This window comes from Arachis ipaensis, chromosome B8 (genome assembly GCF_059453495.1).
Source record: "Arachis ipaensis isolate K30076 ecotype BB chromosome B8, ASM5945349v1, whole genome shotgun sequence".
NCBI lineage: Eukaryota > Viridiplantae > Streptophyta > Magnoliopsida > Fabales > Fabaceae > Arachis > Arachis ipaensis.
In genome coordinates this window covers 37,664,532-37,682,199 of record NC_142443.1, presented here as the reverse complement: position 1 = coordinate 37,682,199, position 17,668 = coordinate 37,664,532, and positions in this window count along the sequence as shown.

Below are 17,668 nucleotides of genomic sequence, written 5' to 3'. Positions count from 1 at the left end.
TTCTCTCCTCTCTCTTAGGATTTAGGATTAGGATTCCTCTTAAAGGATTTAGGATTATTTCTTCTCAATTTCCAGGTTCAATGTTCTTTTTATTTATTTTTTCCAATTTAGTTCATGAATTCTCATGTTTAACTTGATTTCTTTTATTTAATGCAATTTGAGATATTTCAGATTTATCACTTCTTCTATTGTTTGTTATTAATTGATGTTCTAAGTTAGATCCTAACTTGATTTTGGAGTTGATTAATATTTGGAGACCTTTGAGTTGAATTACTCAAGAGTTAAATTGTAATTGGGCTTATTGTTGGCTGGCTCTCTAGTCACTAATGCTAATCCTTCCCAAGGGAGAGGATTAGAACTTGTGAATAGAAGTAGACTTCCAACTTACTTGACTTTCTTTTACTTTACTTGGTAAAGGATAACTAAGTAGAAGCAACCCTCAATTATCAATTGATCTTGAGAAAAATCCAACAAGGATAGAACTTCCGATTAATCTCTCCTAATCAAGGCTTTTTATTGTTATTATTTTATTTCCTCTGCCATTGCTATTCTTACTTTTTATCTTAATCCGAAACCCCAAAACAAACTTTTTCATAACCAATAATAAGAACACCTCCCTGCAATTCCTTGAGAAGACGACCCGAGGTTTAAATACTTCGGTTATTAATTTATTTAGGGGTTTGTTACTTGTGACAACCAAAACTTTTGTAAGAAAGGAATTCTTGTCGGTCTAGAAGCTATACTTACAACGGGAATTTATTTGTGAAAATTCTAGATCGCGCGAGAGTTTCGCTCTTTCAAAATAGCGCCGTTGCCGCGGAATTGCAAACGTGTGCCTTATTATTGGTTAATGTAAATATTTTCTTTTGCTTGTTTATTTATTTTTATTTTTGTTTTTATTTTTGCTTTTTCGTAAATTAAGAGGTTATTGGTTTTTATTTAGTTATTAAAAAATTTTCAAAAATTTGTTCTTGGTGTTCATCTTGATCTTCAAGTTGTTCTTCGTGTTCATCTTGACATTCAAATTGTTCTTAGTTGTTTTTTTTATTTTGATCTAAAAAAATTTTAAGTTTGGTGTTATTTTATTGTTTTTCTCTTTTCTCATTTAATTCAAAAATATATTTTCTCTTTATTTTAATTGAATTTTCGAAATTTTCATTAAAAAAATATTCAAATTTTTTTTAAAATTTTTATCTTATCTTATCTTAGTTTTAAATTTCAAAATTCAAATCTTTTTCAAAATTCATTTCTTTTTCAAAATCTTATCTTATCTTATTTCAAAATCAAATTTCAAATTTCAATATTTAAATTCCAAAATTCAAATTTCAAAATTTAAATTTTAAAATTTAAAAATCAAACCTTTTCAAAATTTAAATCTTTTTCAAAACTTTATCTTATATTGTTGACTTTTACAAAATTCAAATTTCAAAATTTAAAATTCAAATTTAAAATTTCAAATTTCAACTTCAAAATTTAAATTTCAATAACCTTTTAATTTAAATTTGTTTTTATTTTCATTTTTAATTTTTATTTGCTATTATGAGTTCTCACCCCATCGCTTTAAGTTTGGTTCTAATGTTGTTGTAAGGAATGGAAACTATAATGAAAATAGGCATCAAGGTTGGAAGAATCAAAGATGGGAGGAGCCACAAGGATTTGATCAACCCTCTTGACAACAACCCCCTCCAATGCACTATAACCAACAACCATTCTGTGATGCATACCAAAATGATGACTATGGTGGACCCCCTTGTAGTTACCAACAAGCCCCGCCATATGCTTATGAACCATCTCCTCAACACAACTTTGAACCACCATACTCACAAGCCCCTTACCACCAAACACCACCATATGACCCTAACCTGTATCCACCACACCAACCACCATATGAACCACACCCAGAACCACCACCTCAATATTCACCATCTTCATATCCTTATCAAGAAGAACCACCTTCCTATTATGAACCCTTTCTCCAAAATAATGAACCCTTATATCCACCCCAATCTCCAATGGATGACATCCTTCGTGGTCTTCTTCAAGGGCAAGCGAAGATGCAAAGGGATGTACTGGAACTCGCGACTGCCTTAACCAAGGTAGTAAATAAATTAGCTTCTCAGCATCTGAGCACTCAAAGTACTCCCATGGCTACATGTGGAGAATCAAAAGAAGAGCGTAGCATGAAGGAGACACTAGAAACTTCGGTGGACAATGAAGAACATGGCTTTATATTGGAACAAGTGGAGGAAGCTATAATAGTTGCAGAGGAAGAAGTGGTTGCAGACTTAGGAGATGCAGAACCTCCATGGGAAAGTCCAGTCATAGAACCTCCTTCCAAGACATTTGAATTTGATGCCAAAGAGGGTGTACAACCTCCAAGGCATATCATGGCTAAAGACTTTGAAGAGGTTGATCAAGAGATGGAGATTAAAGAAGAAGAAGCACAACCTCCCATGCCCTTCGAAAGCAATGAAGAGGATATTGAATTGGAAGAAAGCTACCAAGAGGAAGAAGTTGAAATTGAAGATGCTTACAATGAGGTGGAAGTTGTCAAAGAAGAGCATAAGGGAGTGGAGCTTGAAATCACCTTGCCAAAGTTGTTGGAGACCTCTCCGCCTAAGTCACCATCATCCCTCACAACATTCAAGTGGGTAAAATTCATATCCCTTAGTTTTCTCATCCCACTTGAATATGGTTTACTTGAGACAGATGGTCAACTTAGAGCTCTATGTGGTATTAAGAGTAAGAAGAAAATGGTTAGTGGTAGGAGTTTCCCTACAAGGTTCAATACGGTTGCACACTCCAAGTTGAAGTGCAAATATTGGTGTAGAGCTCGATTGAATGGGTCTAGGAAGTTGTTTGAACACCTCGGTGAGAATTTGGATTGCTTATCACCCGGATGGAATCATGATGATCAACAAGAAGACGGGTGCAAAAGCAAGGTTTGGGACCCCGTAATTCATTCCAACAATCAACACTCTTGGGGCCTTGTCACTTGCTTCAACTTGCTTGAAGATTTTCTACGCCTAGTTTGGGATCCCGGAGGCCATTGGAATTACAAAAATTGGTGGAGATTCCTAGATGAGTTCAAGCACAAGCCACCATAACAAAGGACTCCCCAAATGTCCAACTTAAGTACTTTAACTAAAAGTGCTAGGTGGAAAACAACCCACCATGGTAGGATCGTTCCTTTTTCAATTTTAATTTTATTTCGTTTTGTTTATTTTTAAGTTTTATTTTATTTTATTTCATTGAAACTGGAATTACTCATAACATCCATATTAGCATTGCATTCTGCATACTGCATAAAAAAATAATAAAAAAAAAACACGCACGCGACGCGTCCGCGTCACATGTGCGTTGGGAAGAAAACAAAAATGAACAGAAAGTCACGCGAGAGCATGGCTGGAGGCGTGCCTTAGGCACAAACATGCCCACGTGACCGCGTCAATGACGCATCCGCGTCGTTTGCGAAATAGCCTCCCCACGCGTCCGCGTCACCCACGCAAACGCGTGGCCCTGTGAAATCGACGTAAATGGGTGTATGGCAATAAGTTATGATGGAGTGGGGCTGGAACCATGCTAGAAGAACAAGCCCTACCACGCGAACGCGTCCCCCATGCGTCTGCGTCATTTTTAAAAGAAAGGCCATTCACGCGTGCGCGTCAACCACGCGGACGCGTCACCCTGAATTTTGGCAATGATCATATGAAACAGAGAGTTGCGTGAATGCGAGGCTGCTCTCGCGCCAATCGCACAAATCAGGCCATGCGATCACGTGACCCACGCGTCCGCGTCACCTGAAAATATCACACACCACGCTACCGCGTTACGCATGCGTCCGCGTCACATGCGACGCACAACTTATCCATATTAGCGCCAACTATCTTATCTTTTCTTCCCCAAAACCAAATCTTTTCTTTCCCTTCTTATTTCTTTCTTACTTTATCTCTTTAACCTCTCATCCCTCTTCACTTCCATTCTATTTTATTTAATTTATTTGCATACTTTCATTCATTGCATTATTTTCATTGGTGTTAAAAATTTATTTGGGTCATTATTTTCTATATTTTGCTTGTGGATTATTAAAGGAATTGTTTGACAATTATATATTACTTTTTAAAGGGTTGCTTGCATATTCAATTTAATACATTCAATAACTTATTTACCATGCATGCTATGTGTTTGTGAAAATGCCCGTATGGCATTGTGCACTATTTTTAGATTTCTTTTATTCTACTACTCTAAATGCTTGCTTTTCACAAAACTCTTTTTATATTTTATTAATTAAATATAATTGTTATTACAAACATGTTGTTAGTTTGAAAGACTTGGTAATCTAACTTGGACATTGAATGCTTGATCTATGCTACTCATGCCTTTGCCAGCATGCCAATAAACATCTTGCATTTAATTGTCATTACATGCACTTGCTATATTTCCATTGATGAACTTTTCACATGTAGTCATGACCATGTGTTAACGTTATTCTTCTTTATTGTGCATTGATTACCACCTTTTCCGCTCTCTTCCTTGCTCTAACCCTTAGCTTTAAAAGTTACTTTCTTTTTTCCTTTTTCAGGATGGCTACCAAGAAGGGTAAAGAGAAAGCTACTCCCAAACCACCGACAAGGAAAGGAACAAAAAGAGCCCCAGCTGAGGAACCACAACCCCCATCCACTTGCACATCTTAGCATGCACCGAGGACGGTGCAATCTTTAAGTGTGGGGAGGTCGATACCGATCTCCATGGGTTAGTTATTTTCTTCTCAACACTAGTGTCTTATTTTCTTTTTTAGTTCATTGTTGCATCTGCATATTTGATTACATGTTTTCTTGATTTTATGCATTTAGTTACTACTTGGTTGAAGTAATATTTTCTTTTTCAAGAAATTTTTATAGTATTTCACTAATTTAAATTAAAAAAAATTTTGTGTTAAAACTTGTTTGAAGTTGTATTTGGAACATAGTTTAAAAAGGTAAGAACACACAACCTGTGAGATTTTGAGCTTATTTATATGGTTACATTATTTAACCATAAATATTTTATTCTTGTGTGTTTGCTTCTCTATGATTGTAATCTATATTTTGTTCCATTCTATATGTCCACTATTTAGTGTATTTACATGCTTGCATATGATTGAGGCCATCATTTTATTAGCTCACTTATCCCAAATAGCCTGCCCTTTCAACTACCTTTGTTAGCCACCTTGAGCCTTTTTAATCCCCATTTCTTCTATATTTTACCACATCACTAGCCTTAAGCAGAAAAATAATTAAATACCCCAATTGAATCTTTGGTTAGCTTAAGATAGAGATTGTGTATCAACTAAGTGTGGGGAAACTGTGGGAACATGGGTTAATAAGGGAATGTGTTATATTTTTAATTTGATAAAATATTGGAAAATTGGGTACCTACTCATGTGAGACCAGAAAAATTAAAAAAATCCATGTGCATTGATAAGTTATGTTTATTTTTCTATTTAAAAAAATTATTAGAAAAAAAATATTCAATAAATAAGTAAATAAATAAGGGGACAAAATTACCCCAATGTTAAGTTAATGAAAGATCAATGCATATGTGATAAAGTTAAAGAAAAGTCAATACATGAGTATGAGATGCAAAAGTGGGAATTTTGGATAGTTAAGCATGATTTTAGAAGTACATAGAGTGTGTGTATAGGTGAAGAGTTTAGGTTAATTAAAGATTCATATTTTAGCTCACTTGACCATACATGTATCCTCACCCTTACTTTAGCCCCATTACAACCCTGAAAAGACCTCATGATGTTTGCATTGGTACATTAAATATTGTTGATTGGTTAGGTGAAGAACAAAGTTTAGAAAGCATAATTAGAGAAGGAAAGAGTGATTACCCTATATACTTGAGAGACTAGAGTGCATATACACCATCAGTGAGGGTTCAATGCTTGATTCTATGTTCCCTGCTTTTATGAGCTATCTTCTCACAAGTTTACTTGTCTTTTATTGTATGAATTGAATTAGTGAAATTTGATTTATGTTTGTCTTGGAGAACTTATTTACTTTTAACCAAGTAGGTAGAAACATTTTGCATGTAGTTGCATTCACATAGATAGGTTGCATTTCATGCATTCTACCATTCCTCTTCACTCCTTTATAGCTTCTCTTGAGCTTAGCATGAGGACATGCTAATGTTTAAGTATGGGGAGGTTGATAAACCACTATTTTATGGTTTATCTTATGCTTAATTGAGTGGGTTTTATCCACTATTCTCACACTTACTCATAAAAATCGCATGTTTTATAATTTCCTTCCTGATTTTGTGCTATGATTGAAAATATGCTTCATTGCTCTTAAATTTGCTATGTTTAATCATTTCTTATTACCATTCGATGCCTTGATATGTGTGTTAAGTGATTTTATGGATTACAGGGCAGGAATGGCTCAGAGGATGGAAAAGAAGCATGCAAAAGTGGAAGGAATACAAGAAGTTGAAGGAACTGCAAAGCTGTCAGCCTAACCCTCTCACACTAAAACGATTATAACTTGAGCTACATAGGTCCAAATGATGCGGTTTCAGTTGCGTTGAAAAGCTAACGTCCTGGGCTTCAATTTGATATATAATATACCATAGTTTCCCTGACGATAAGTGACACGAACGCGTTATCCACACGGACGCGTCGCAGTGACGAAAATCAGCGTGGCAGATTTCTTCTCCAGCGATTTCTGGGCTATTTTCGACATAGTTTTCAGCCCAGAAAACACAGATTAGAGGCTATAAAGTGGGAGAATCCATTCATTCATAATCATCAACTCATATTCACATAATTATTAGGATTTAGATGTAGTTTTTAGAGAGAGAGGTTCTCTCCTCTCTCTTAGGATTTAGGATTAGGATTCCTCTTAAAGGATTTAGGATTATTTCTTCTCAATTTCCAGGTTCAATGTTTCTTTTATTTATTTTTTCCAATTTGGTTCATGAATTCTCATGTTTAACTTGATTTCTTTTATTTAATGCAATTTGAGGTATTTCAGATTTATCACTTCTTCTATTGTTTGTTATTAATTGATGTTCTAAGTTAGATCCTAACTTGATTTTGGAGTTGATTAATATTTGGAGACCCTTGAGTTGAATTACTCAAGAGTTAAATTGTAATTGGGCTTATTGTTGGCTGGCTCTCTAGTCACTAATGCTAATCCTTCTCAAGGGAGAGGATTAGAACTTGTGAATAGAAGTAGACTTCCAACTTACTTGACTTTCTTTTACTTTACTTGGTAAAGGATAACTAAGTAGAAGCAACCCTCAATTATCAATTGATCTTGAGAAAAATCCAACAAGGATAGAACTTCCGATTAATCTCTCCTAATCAAAGCTTTTTATTGTCATTATTTTATTTCCTCTGCCATTGCTATTCTTGCTTTTTATCTTAATCCAAAACCCCCAAAACACACTTTTTCATAACCAATAATAAGAACACCTCCCTGCAATTCCTTGAGAAGACGACCCGAGGTTTAAATACTTCGGTTATTAATTTATTTAGGGGTTTGTTACTTGTGACAACCAAAACTTTTGTAAGAAAGGAATTCTTGTCGGTCTAGAAGCTATACTTACAACGGGAATTTATTTGTGAAAATTCTAGATCGCGTGAGAGTTTCGCTCTTTCAGACATCCACAACTCAATTCCACCCAAACACCCAATTTTTCAACCAAGAGTGTGAAAACTAAACATGCAAGGAATTAAAAGTCAAAGCAATAAAAGTCAAAGCAATTAAATGCAAGGAAAGGAAACTTCAAATGCAAGAAATCTCTTGGCAAGTAATTGAGAGCTAAGGTTACCTATCCTAGACATTGACCACAAATACATGGTGATTATGAAGAGTTAATCCTACTTAGTCAACCTTACATCGAAGATAAGTCAAATAGGCATAGTTGATTTCAATCCATAAGTCCTATGTCAACACTAAGAGGTCACATAGAGTCAATGGAAACCAAATCAACTAACTACTCTAATGTATCAAACAAGAATGGACATCAATGACTCAAGAATTACCAAAACCAATAACTTCAAGCCAAGAGTAGAGAAAAGCTAAGTAAAAACTAAGCCAATCATTTTATCAAATACTTGGTGTGCATGAAAATAAAAGAATATTAAAATACATTAAAAATAAACTCTAACTACCAAAAGCAAGAAAATGACAATAACAAGTAAAGAAAGCAATAAATGACATGAAAACATAAATTGCATTAATTGAAATTAAAAGTAACAAAGTGTTCATAAAAATGGAAAATGACATAAAAGAGAAATTAACAAAGGAAATGAAGAAGATAAAGACAAGAAAGCATAGAGACATAAAGGAAACTAGATGAAAGCAAGAATTAAAAGTAGAAATTACAAAGAAAATAAACTAAGAACCTTAATTTCTAGAGAGAAGGGGGAGCTTCTCTCTCTAGAAGACAACCTACATAATGCTAAACTAATCCTAATTGTTCCTCCCTTCATTTCTCTTCACTTTGGCCTTAAATAGCTTCAGAAATGGGTTGGATTGGGTTCTGGAGGCCCAAAAATTGCCCCCAGCGATTTGCAATTAATGACCTCACGCATATAAAGTCGTGCGTATGCACGATCTACGGTGCGTACGCACAATTGCGCAAAATTCCCATCGTGCGTATGTACGACATTTGGTGCGTACGCATCCTAGCACGAAGTCACCGTTGTGCGTACGCACGCATCACTGTGCGTACGCACCTTTGCAGCAGCTACCAAACTCCGTTTTCTTCATGATTTCTCCCTTTTTGGATGCTCTTTCTTCACTTCTTCAACCCAAACTTGCCTTGAAAACCTTAAATCACTCACCAAAATCGTCAAGACACCAAATGGGATTAAAGTGAATAAAATTGGCTAAATTAAGCATAAAAGAGAATGTTTTCACTTTCAAGCACAATTTAGGAAGAAATCTCAAAAGCATGCTATTTAGATGAATAAAAGTGGGTTTATGTGATGAAATCCACTCAAATCAAACTAAAATATATCGTAAAATATGGATTCATCACTAGTCTCTTCACCAGTTTTTTCTATTTTTTTTAAATTTAAAATTTTTAATATCTTGGATACACTAATTTCAATTCTATTTTTTAATATATCATTTTAATACAAGTGCTTTCATAAAAATTTTTAAGATTTTAGTTTTAATTATATAATTTTTTAATAATTTAACATTAATAAATTTTATAATATATAAGTATGTTATTATAAAAAAATAATTATATGATTGATTAGACACATTTTTTCTCATAAAAAAACATTTGTTTTTAACAAGAAATTAATAATATAAAATAAACATTTTTTTCTTATAAAATACACGTTTTCGTTATGTGTAAATGAGCTAGATTGAAGGCACTTCAAGCACCCTTACTACCATCTCTGACCTCTGCAGTCTAGACGAAAGAGGTCGGAGATGGTAACGAGGGAAGCTTGAAATGCCTTCACGTCAACTCCAAAACGGCGGTTAGGGGTATCCGCAGGAAAAAAAATCTTTTATAAAAGCACTGAAAGAGGTCGGAGATGGTAGTGAAGGTGCTTGAAATGCCTTCACATCAACTCCAAGTCAGCGGTTAGAGTATTCGCAAGAGAAAAAATATTTTATAAAAGCACTTTTATTTGAAGAACATGTGAAAAAATAGAATTGAAATTAATACATTAAAAAATATTGAGAATTTTGAATATATAGAAAAAATGAGAAAAAATTAGTGAAGGGACTAGTTTGGTGCACAACATTCAGTTTCAGGGGCTAAAATGAGCCACTTAATGCAAAGTGAGGAACTAATTTGGTGCGTCTACAACAATGACATAATGGATGACACGTGGACGAATACTGTTCCGACACGTGGCACAAACGGACACATGGCCAAATAACATTATGACACGTGGCACAACCATCCACGTCAGCATGCCACGTGTCACTGGTCACCACATCATCATACCATTACACGTGGCCAAATCATGAATTGACACGTGTCACTTACAGTCCACATCATCATGCCAAGTCATCACGTCTTTAATGGAAAATGGGTCAGGGACTAATATGGTGCAATTTTTTCAATCTCAGGGACGTAATTGGTGTAATTGGAATCTCAGGGACGACTTTAGTGCACGACGTCAATCTCAGGGACCATTTTGGAGTTTAAATCCATTAAGTTAACCTCCTCCACTACAGCAAACCACCATGTTGCAAGTGACTCATGTCCTCTCATGAAGCCACTGCTAGGTTTCTCACTGTAGCAGAAGATGAAGCTCTAAGCAATACACTCCCCTTCATGATCCTACTCAAGGTACCACAGACAAGGCAGATCTTCCGCATCAGGGAACGTTGCTTCTCAAACTCTAGCCTTAGCGCCATAGAGACCACTTACCCACGGTCAACAAGATTTCATGTCACGTATCCAAAGTTGCCCAGGTACTCTATTGGAATCTGCAATGCAATCTCTAGCTTTGGTTCAACGCTATCCAGGTCAGGACTTGCACGGAACCCATGTAGAACAAGGGTGATTGTCACGAGTCACCCTCAATTCATAAGATGAAGAACGAGAATGCATAAGAGAATAGAATCAGACATATTAAACTAGAACAATAATATTATTAATCCATGAAACTTAGCAGAGCTCTTAACCTTAACCGTAGGAGGTTAGACACTCATAATGTTCAAAAATACAAAATGGGGGGAGGGAGAAGAATGGCAGCACCCCAAACAAGGGTGATCTTCCCCTATAAATACTAATATGCTAAGTAGGAAGTATAGAAATAAGACAAACTAGTCTTGTAGTGTGAAAATCCACTTTCCGGGCCCACTTGGTGAGTGTTTAGGCTTAGCTAAAGGTGTCTCCACGTGCTAGGACTCCTTAGGGGCATTGAACGCCAGCTTGGGACTCCCTTTTTGGGCATTGGGATGCCAGCTTCTCCCCTGTGGGCATTGGACGCCAGGAATGTGACTGGTGGCTGGCGTTGACCGCCAGTTTTTGGCCTTAATTTCCAAAGCAAAATATGGACCATTATATATTTCTGAAAAGCCCAGGATGTTAGCTTTCCATAGCCATTGTGAGCGCACCATTTGGACTTCTTTAGTTCTAGAAAAGCTCCTTCGAGTGCACGGAGGTCAGATCCTAACAGCATCTGTAGTCCTTTCTCTGTCTCTAAATCAGACTTTTGCTCAAGCTCCTCAATTTCAACCAGAAAATACCTGAAATCACCATAAAACACACAAACTCAAAGTAGAATCCAAAAATATGAATTTTTCATTAAAACCTATGAAAACATAATAAAACTTAAACCAAACATAATGAAAACTTTATGAAAATGATGCCAAAAAGCGTATAAAATATCTGCTCATCAGAACACCAAACTTAAACAATTTCTTGTCCCCAAGCAGCTGAAAACAAATTAGGATAATAGGAAGAGAAGGATACAATAAATCTCAGAGTTCTCAATGAAGCTCAGTTTCAATTAGATGAGCGGGACTAGTAGCTTTTTGCTTCTAAATAGTTTTGGCACCTCACTTTCCTTTGAAGCTTAGAATGATTGGCATCTTTAGGAATTCAGAATCCAGATGATATTATTGATTCTCCTAGTTTAGTTCTTTTTTATTCTTGAACACAGGTTCTTTTGAGTCTTGGTCGTGATCCTAAGCGCTTTGTTTTCCAGTATTACCACCGGATACATAAACGCCACAGACACTTAACTGGGTGAACCCCTTAGGATTGTGATTTAGCTTTGCTAGAATCCCCAGCCAGTGGTGTCCAGAGTTCTTAAGCAAACTCTTTGCTTTGGACCACTTCTTTAACTGCTCAGTCTCAAGCTTTTCACTTGACACTATCACACCACAAGTATATAGTTAGGGAGGCAGCTCATTTGAACTGTTTAGGCCAAGATTTGTTTCTTTTAGGCCCTCCTAACCATTGATGCTCAAAGCCTTGGACCCTTGCTCTTGCCTTTTGGTTTAAAGAGCTATTGGCTTTTTCTGTTTCTTTCTTTTTCTGCTTGCTTCTTTTTTTTTGCTACTTTTCTTTCTCTTTCTCTTTGCTGTTTTTTCTTGCTTCAAGAATCAATTTTTGGATTATTCAGATCACCGATAATACTTCACTTTTATCATTATTTTTTCAAGAGCCAACATTCTTAACTTCAACCTCAAAACATGCACTGTTTACTCATGCATTCAGAAAATAAAAGCAATGCCACCACATCAAATAATTGAACTATTCTTAATATAAAATTTGAAATTTATGTATCATTACAGCTTTTAAAAAAAATCAAAATTTTATTTAAGTTCAATGAGATGATAAGAGGAACATTTTATAGCTAATTGGAAAATAAAAACTTAAATTCTAATAATACTCATGCAATTCTGAAATTTAAAAAAAAAAATAGAAATTTAAATAAAGAACTTAAAGACTACGTGTGATCATGTAAATCTAAACATAAGAAACAAGAATTAGAATAGGCACAGGAATAGAGAGGTAAAAATCAACCACCTTAATCATGGGAGGTGTTAGGTTCTTCAGGGGATAATTTCTGACACTCAGTTCTTCTAGCTCATGCCCCTGCTTCTCTTGTTCCTTGACCAGTTTGCAAAGTATGCTAGTCTGGTCTTTTTACTCCTCTCTTAATTGATCCAAGGTGGTTTGCAATTGTGCAACCAATGCCTCTAGCTGGATCCAATATTCAATTGGAGGGATCTCTAGTGCTTGCTCAGGCGCCTTCCTTTTGGGTTGGTCAGCTGGTACTTGGGCGCTTTCCATCACCTGCTTGGTGATTGGGCTTTCTACTGGGATAAATGAGTCTTCGTTAATCATGACTCCAGCTTCTTTACATAAGCGAAAGATAAGGTTTGGATAGGCCAATCTGGCTTGAGTTGACATCCTGTTTGCAACCTTGTACAGCTCAAAGGGAATCAGTTGGTGGACTTCCACCTCATTTCCCATCATAATGCAGTGGATCATCATAGCCCTTCTGATGGTAACTTCAGAACGGTTGCTAGTAGGGAGTATGGAACGCCCAATAAAATCCAACCAACCCCTAGCAACTATTTTGAGATCTACTCTTCTCAGTTAGTTTGAATTACCTTTTGTGTTGTTGATCCACTTAGTTTCAGGTAGACATATGTCTTCTAGAATCTGATACAACTTTAGATTAGCCACCATCCTCCTATTAAAGGATTCTGGATTATCCCTTTGTGGAGGTAACTTGAAGATCTCTCTCACCTTGTCAAGATGAAAATAGAGAGTCTTCCCTCGCACCATGGTGCGAAAAGTATGGAATCCTTGTCCATCCTTCTTTTTCTTATCTGTCATCCACAGATTTCCATAGAATTCATGGATCATTGTTATTCCAACATTGATCTCAGGATCAGCCAAGATCTCCCAGCCTCTCATTCGAATTTGCTCTTGGATCTCCGAGTACTCATCTTCTTTTAATTTGAATTTGGCCTCTAGGATCACTGTCCTCTTGCACATTATTTTGTAATAATTTTCTTCATGCTGCTTTATGTATAATCTGAAAGGTTTGAAAACAACTGTTTGGTTGTCTTCTTTCTTACTTCTTGAACTGGGATTTCCACTTTTGGGAGCGATGGAATTCGAATGGAGTGAGAAGGAAATGCTTTTTCCACACCAAACTTAAAAAGTTTGCTCGTCCTCGAGCAAAAGAGAGGAAAGAAGACGAAGAGGAGAAGAAGAATTCGAATGGGAGGAGGATGAGGATGGCCGAATGGTATAAATAGGGATGGAGAGGGTGGGATTTCGAAATTCAATTAGATAAAAGATAAATAAGATATGATTCACACTTTAGTAAAAGATAGAAAAAGATAAGTTTTTAAAATCAAAAGATATGAAAAAGATAAAAAGATAAGATAGAAGGTATGAAAAAGATTTTAAAGTTAAATAAAAGATTTGAAAAAGATATGAAATTTTGAAAAAGATATGAGGTTTTGAAAAAGATTTGAAAAAGAATTAAAAAAGATTTGAAAAGATTTTAGATTTGAAGGGAATTTGAAATTAAAAGATGATGGTTAAAAGAATGTTGTTTAGAAGAGATGATTAAAAAGATAAAAATTGGAAAAGATAAGTTTTGAAAAAGTCAACAACTTTCCTAACCTGTTTTGGGCATTTGAACGCCCAAAATGCTTTGATTCTGGCGTTCAACACCATGCTGATGCTCTTTCTGGGCGTTGAACGCCCAGCCAGTGCCTCCTGGCTGGCGTTCAACACCAACCTGCTACTCTTCTCTGGGTGTTGAATGCCCAGCCAGTGCTCCCTGGCTGGCGTTCAACACCAGCCTTGCTTCCTCCCTTCAGAGTGTTGAACGCCCAGCAGTGCTCCCTGGCTAGCGTTCAACGCCAGAATTGTTGCACCTTAGGGGGCGTTCAATGCCCAACCAGTATCTTCTGGCTGGCGTTGAACGCCGGTATTGCTGCCTCCCAGGGTGCTCTATTTTCTGCTCTAACTACTTCTGCTTCTGTTTTGACTACTGCACATGATCACAAACCTAAGGAAATTAAACTAATATAATTGAAATATACTTAATGGAAACAGAAATAACTTTACTTATGGTTGGGTTGCCTCCCAACAAGCGCTTCTTTAACGTCACTAGCTTGACGGTACTGCGCTCATGTTAGCAATAGGGTGGATTGGTCTTGCTCAATCTCACCACCCAAATAATGTTTCACTCTCTGGCCATTAACAGTAAATCGTTTATCAGAGTAATTGCATTGGAGTTCTATATGACAATAGCGTGATACATTAGTAATCAGCAAAGGTCCCATCCAGCATGACTTAAGCTTTCCAAGGAAGAGCTTCAGTCTAGAATTGAAGAGCAGAACTTTCTATCCAGGTTCAAAGACTCTAGAAGAAATCTTTCTATCATGCCATTTCTTGGCCCTTTTTTTATAGACCTTTGCATTTTCAAATGCAGCGAATTGGAATTCATCTAACTCATTTAGCTGGAGCAACCGTTTCTCTCCTGTTGCCCTTGCATCCAGGTTCAGGAGTTTGGTTGCCCAGTAGGCCTTGTGTTCCAGCTCCACTAGCAGGTGGCATGCATTTCCATACACCAATTGATATGGTGATTTCCTATAGGGGTCTTGAAAGCTATTCTATGGCCCAAAGGGCATCATCAAGCTTTCTTGCCCAATCCTTTCTAGAGGTATTCACCATTCTTTCCAGGATTCTCTTTAGTTTTCTATTTGAGACTTCAACTTGCCCATTTGTCTGTGGATGATATGGAGTGGCCACTTTATAGAGGACTCCATATTGGCTCAGACCAGAGTTAAGCTGTTTATTGCAGAAATGAGTTCCTCCATCACTGATCAGTGTACTAGGGACACCAAACCTGCTGAAGATATTCTTTTGAAGGAACTTCATTACTACTATTGTGTCATTTATGGGTGATACGATTGCCTCAACCCATTTAGACACATAATCTACTGCCACAAGGATGTAGGTGTTTGAGTGTGAAGGTGGGAATGGACCCATGAAGTCTATACCCATACATCAAACAACTCAATCTCTAGTATTTCTTGCTGAGGCATGTCGTGACCATGAGGGAGATTTCCAGCCCTTTGGCAACTGTCACAGCGACGGATAAACTCTCAGAAATCCTTAAAGAGTGTGAGCCAGTAGAAACCACTTTGGAGAACTTTAGTGGCTGTTCGCTCTCCTCTAAAGTGTCCTCCATAATCGGAGCCATGGCAATACCATAGAATTTTATGTGCCTCTTCTTCAGATACACAGCGGCGGATTATCCCATCCGAGCATCTCTTAAAGAGATATGGTTCATCCCACAAGTAGTATCTCACATCATGAATGAGCTTTCGGGCTTGTTGCCTACTATATTCTTTGGGGATGAATCTTATAGCCTTGTAATTTGTAATGTCTGCAAATCAAGGTGTTGTCCGGATGGCAAAGATTTGTTCATCCGAGAAGGTTTCAGATACCTCAGTAGAGGGAGGAGATGTCCCTTCTACTGGTTCAATTCGAGATAAGTGGTCGAGCACTTGGTTTTCTGACCCCTTTTCTGTCTCTGATTTCTATATCAAACTCTTACAGAAGTGATGCACCACTATTTCGTGGTACATTTTGTGCTTAATTGAGTGAATTTTATCCACTAAACTCACACTTATTCATTGAATTCGCATGTTTTACATTTTCCTCCCTAATTCTATGCTGTGATTGAAAACATGCTTCTTTGACCTCAATTTTCCTATGTTTAATCCTCTCTTTTATACCATTCGATGCCATGATCTGTGTGTTAAGTGTTTTCAGGCTTTATAGGGAAGGAATGGCTTAGAGGATGGAAAGGAAGCTTGCATACATGGAAGAAGCACAAGAAATAAAGAAGATAACCAGCGAGCATCGACGCGCACGCATGGCTCACGCGTGTGCATGAATTGGAGTTTTGCACGGCGATGCGTGCGCGTGCCTGACGCATACGCGTGACAAGGAAGTTTGCCAAACGACGCGTACGCGTGACTGACGCATACGCGTGACATGCGCCACGTGCAGAAATCGCAAAAAATGCTGGGGGCAATTTTGGGCTGAGTTTGGACCCAGTTCTCAGCCCAGAAACGCAGACTAAAGTCAGGGGACAAGCAGAGACTCAAGACACATCGAATCATTCACACATTAGTTAGGTTTAGATGTAGTTTTCTAGGGAGAGAGACTCTCTCCTCTCTCTAGGTTTTAGGATTTCTCTTAGTTTTAGGTTTATTTCTTCTGAATTCCAGGTTCAATGTTCCTTTAATTTAGTTTCTCTTCTACTTTCATTTGTTCTAGCATTCTAGTTTATTTATCTTCCTTGTTGATTACTTTATGTTGCTATTTGGTTTTTGAATTCTCATGTTTAATTTGATTTTCTATTTAATACAATTTGAGGTATTTCAGATTTATGATTGCTTTCTTCTATTTATGATATTAATGCTTTCTTCTATTTTAGAGTAGGCTTCTAACTTGGCTTTGGAGTTGATTAATATTTGGAGACCCTTGAGTTGGAAGACTCAAGAGTTAAATTGTAATTGGAAGTTGTTGGCTGGCTCTCTAGCCACTAACGCTAATCATTTCCAAGGGAGAGGATTAGGACTTGTGAATAGAAGTTGGCTCCCTACTTGACTTTCCTTCATTCGTTGAGGGTTAACCAAGTAGAAACAACAACCTATTATTATTATTAATCTTGGGAAATCCAACAAGGATAGAACTTCCGATTAACCTTCACCTAGCCAAGGCTTTTTATTTTAATTACGTAAAACCTCTTGTTAATTTTCATTGCTTTAATTTACAATTATTTACTTTTCCGTTCTTCAACTCTTAAAATTTCTCAGAAAACTCATAACCAATAATAACTACATGTCCCTGCAATTCCTTGAGAGACGATCTGAGGTTTAAATACTTCGGTTTATTTTTATTGGGTTTGCTTAAGTGACAACCAAATTTTTGTATGAAAGGATTATTATTAGTTTAGAAACTATACTTGCAACGAGAATTTGTTGTGAATTCTTTACTAGCAAAAATCCATTTATCAAAATGGTGCCGTTGCCAGGGAATTGCAAACGTGTGCCTTATTATTAGTTACTGTAAATATTTGCTTTTTGCTTGTTTGTTTGTTTTTGTTTTTAATTTTTATTAGCTACTATGAATTCTCACCCCT